We start from the raw sequence: 4,755 nt of genomic DNA on the forward strand, positions 1-4,755 counted from the left end.
CCTTTCTTAGGAAGATGACTTTTCTTTTATGATTATAGAAGGCATTTATGAGAAGCAGCCTAAAAGGCAGCCCAAGTTGTGTTTCACTTGTTTTGCACGAAAAACTAAATTAAGTTTCACTTATCTGGCTTAAATGATTTTGACTGTTTAGGGAATTTGGGAGTCTAGGTTTTTTTGTTTTTTGTTTTTTGTTTTTTTTTTAATTTTAACACCAGGAAGGCAGAGGGCACAGTTGGAAGCTGCAGGCTGTGCTGTTTGGCTTCGTGTGTGTGTATGTATGCATATATATACATAGTGGGGGCAGGGAGAAGATAGACCAGATGGGGTCGCCTGAGCCTCATTTCTGGGGATCTTGCGAGGTCCACTGAGCAGGAGGGGAGCCCTAGAATAAGAAAATTTGGGTGCTCCAGGTGCCAGAGGTTGCTTGTCCTAGCTTGTCTATGAGTATGGTCCATGCCAGCTACTGAGCAGATCCTGATCCCTGTCTACTGCTCACCCCTAACTGAGGGTCACAGTGTGTGTGTGCCTTCCAGACAGATGCAGGGATGCGTTCTGATCCAAAGGCTATGCTTGAGTGGTACTACCAAAGGGCTGAATGGGGGAGTCCACTGTATGTGCTAGAGCCTTCCAGAAGGCCAAATACCCCAATCAGTGACTCAGGCTTCTGGCCAGTGACCCTGGGGCCCCATCCAGTTTCTGCCCAGGTCCAAGGTCAGTTGCACATCCCTTCATCAGTGCTGAATTATATTTGTTGTTGTTGTTACTTTCAATGAAATGTTTCCTCATAGTATATATGAATTCTGATTATGGTTCTTTCTTCTGTGCTAGCACACTAAAACATAGACACTAACCTGTTTTAATATCTCATTATGTCTCAGTTCCCCCTTCTGTACAAGAGGATTTAGCTCCATTAAATACTTAAAACATTTGCATATATGTAGTTCGTGTGGAACTCTGGAGCCGAACCGGAGCCTCTGCGGGACCTCGTAGCCAAGGCAGCAGAGGAGCCGAGGCACCGCCTGCATTCCACGGTAATACGCGTAGCCGAGTGGCTGCGGTAGTACTCGTAGCCGAGTACTACAAGGTAGTACTACAAGCCGAGTACTGTGAGGCAGTACTCGTAGCCGAGGCACCACCCGCATCCCGCCGCCACGTCCCAGCAACTCCTGTGCCACCCAGGGGAGCGAGCTCTGAGCATCTTGTGGTTAGGCCACTCCTTGGGGCCAGGAGCAGGGAAGCGGGTGAGAGAATGCCCCAGACCAACCAATCCCCCAACTCAGCCTCTTCCCACCGCCCAAATCATCATAACCCACTTCAACAAGGGCCCTTCCTATGGGCTCTAGGCTGAAGTCAAGAACAAGATAGCTTCCAAGTATGATCATTAGGCAGAAGAAGATCTCCACAACTGGATAGAAGAGGTGACAGGCATGAGCATTGGCACCAACTTCCTGCTGGGCGTGAAAGATGGCATTAACCTCTGCGAACTCATAAACAAGCTACAGCCAGGCTCAGCAAAGAAGGTCAGTGAGTCCTCATTAAACTGGCCTCAGTTGGAGAACATCGGCAAATTTATTAAAGCTATTCAGGCTTATGGCATTAAGCCACATGATGTATTTGAAGTAAATGATCTTTTTGAGAATGGAAACATGAGGTTCAGACTACGTTGGCGGCCCTAGCAGGTCTGGCCAAAACGAAACGATTCCATACAACCATTGACATTGGAGATAAGTATGCAGAAAAACAAACAAGATGTTTTGATGAAGGAAAATTAAAAGCTGGCCAAAGTGTAATTAGTTTGCAGATGGGAACCAACAAATGCGCCAGTCAAGCAGGTATGACGGCATATGGGACGAGGAGGCACCTTTATGATCCCCAAATGCAAACTGACAAACCTTTTGATCAGACCACAATGAGCCTGCAAATGGGCACCAACCAAGGAGGCAACCAGGCAGGGATGTTAGCACTGGGTACCCGAAGAGATATCTACAATCAGAAGCTAACGTTACCACCCATGGAGAACTCCACAATTTCCCTACAGATGGGTACCAGCAAGGTTCTTCCCAGAAAGGAATGAGTGTGTATGGCCTTGGGCGGCAAGTGTATGATCCCAAATACTGTGCTACTCCCACAGAACCTCTCATTCACAGTGGAAGCCAAGGAACAGGAACCAGTGGGTCGGAAATCAGTGATAGTGATTATCAGGCAGAATACCCAGATGAGTATCATGGCCAGCACCAAGATGACTACCCAGAGATTACCAGTATGGTGGCCAAGGCATTGATGATTAGGTTCACAGAGGAGCTCAGTATTTAGCCCACTGTTTTTATTCAGTGAGAACCAAGCTAGCCTTGAGTTATTTTTATCTTGTCTTCCTAAAATACTATTATGCTTATTGTACCTAAAGGAACTATTGCCTTACAGACATTCCTTTTTCCTTTTTCAGCCTCTTCCCTAAATAGTTGCCTTTTAGTGCTGTGACAGTTAAATCCTACAGCACAACCAATAACTCGCATATGAAGTAAAAAGGAATATTGTAAAAGAGGAGTATTCTTGTACAGTCAATTCTTTCCTTAAAAAATATGCATTTTTACAGTCCTCTACTTAAACTGGTGTTTTCAAACAATAGGAAGCTATTTTTTTTTTAGTTTAGTATCTCGTTTCTACGTCGAAGACTAAATTCATGCTTATAGCTAAATGTGGTCTTTGCCAACTAAATTTAAGATGCAGCATTTTAGAAATTTACATATCAGTGTTTCTACAGTATTGTTTGCTAACTTTTAAATAAAGTCCTGATCAGTGTGTAAAAGAAAAAAGAAAATTCGCATATATAGAATAGGATAATCAAGGTTAAAGCAGAAAATATTTCCAGAATCTTTCCAAAATCGTGAGATGCAAGGAAAATAATGTTTAAGTTTTATAAATTAAATTATATCTGACTCTAAGCCCCTATTTACAGGGGTGGAATGATATCTAATAATAATCTTTAGAGTAATATACCTTCTTAGAGGGGAAAAAAGCAAAGACCTCTAGTCTTTGGTCCTTCGAAGTTGCCACAAAGAGGCTCACAGAACAGAATGTTATTGTCCATTCAAAGACAGGTAATACCACATACAGCTTCTCTGCCAGGGTGGTTCCAGAATCTTTGGCTGAAACTCTCAAGGTTGTGATACTGGATGTTTAGCAGCCCTCACCTCTGGGGACACATCTTCTCTCCCCATCAGTAGCCCTCCTGTGACCTTGGGGACTGCACCAAAGGACACAACCCTTTGTAGAACCCAGTTCTGCTTGCCTTTCCTCCAGTCCTAGGAGCCACTGCTACATTTGAGCAACACCTCCTTTCAACGCGGTCCCCTTCTCTTTCCCCCGAGGACTACAGAGCTAAGTTCTCCTCTCTCAAAAGAGCCTTGATAAGGTTGGACAACAGATACCTAGAAGTTTTCATGTTCGGTCAGGCGGCACAAAAGCCATTACCAACCGCCAAGAGAAAGCAGAAACTCAGACCTTCTGGAAGAGGTTGGATTGGGGCCAAGTTACCCTTTCACTTTTATGCTAGTCTCTTCTGATTGCTTAGTAAATTTTATCCTGCCTCAGATGTCTGTTACCTAGCAGACAGTGAGGAGCTAGAACAGAAATATCTTCAGAGAGCCCATCAGCTCTCCTGTCTTGTCATTACAATCTCCCACACTGAAGCATGGTTAACCACCTAAACTTGCACTGTGATTGGCACCCTACCCAAAAGAACAGGGGAACAGACCTCAGTTTGGGGAGAAGGTCTGGTAAGGAGAAAGTGGAGAAGGAACGGCCACAAGTTCCTGAAATGCCCTTTGGCCTCTGTAATGCTATGGAATCGATGGCCTGAGTATGTATCCTTGTTGACCACTTGCTGGTCATGTGATACTGGGCAGCTCAACCTACTTCTCTGAGTCTCAGTTTGCCATCTGTTGTATGGAACATACATCAGTTTCATGAGGGTGTTGTGAGAATTAGTGAAGTAATTTATTTAAGGTTTTTAGTTTAGTTACTGGCACCTGGTCTTTCGTAAACATTTGTTATATCATTGTTATTAACCCCTGACCCATCACATATTTTACATCCAAATTTTAGCTGATATTTCCATTTGTGGTCTAGCCTCACTTCCCAGATCTGATGCTTGGAACGCTTTTACATCTGTAGTCTTTTGCCAAACCACTATATGGATTCTCTCCCTGGCTATGTTGCTCTCTGAGTTCTGACTAAATCTGTTACTTACCCTTACTTCACACACTATGATGGGCATGCTTTCACCATGTCTGGTCCAACTTTCCATGTGAAACCCAGACTCACGTAATTCCCTTTGGCTCATTCTGTAGGATTTACCATATCCTTCTTGCCCAGGAGATTAAAGTTAGGAGAGAGACTGGAGACCAGGATCTTAGCAGAGAATGTACTTGTTTGTTCTTAACATCACAAATTACATTTCTCACTTCCAACACCTCACACTCTCATGTTAAAGAACAACTTTTCACTCAGACCCAGCCAGAGGCAGTAGTAATAATGCTATTAGAGAAATCCAAGTTACAAGCAGGGGAGAGATAGGTAAAGAGGTGAAAGCAAAGTAAACAATTACCGTTTGTAAAATTAGATAGCGAGTAGAAATTTGCTGTATTCTGCAGGGAGCTCAAATCTGGTGCTCTGTGACAACCTAGAGGGGTGGGAGGTGGGAGGGAGGTTTAAGAGGAAGGTGACATATGTATCCCTATGACTGATTCATGTTGA

General features: G+C 43.8%; 1 pseudogene; it reads left to right on the top strand.

Moving 5' to 3' along the window:
• On the top strand, positions 1,356-2,288 carry LOC102172714 (annotated as a pseudogene).

The sequence above is a fragment of the Capra hircus genome, chromosome 8, assembly GCF_001704415.2.
Source record: "Capra hircus breed San Clemente chromosome 8, ASM170441v1, whole genome shotgun sequence".
NCBI lineage: Eukaryota > Metazoa > Chordata > Mammalia > Artiodactyla > Bovidae > Capra > Capra hircus.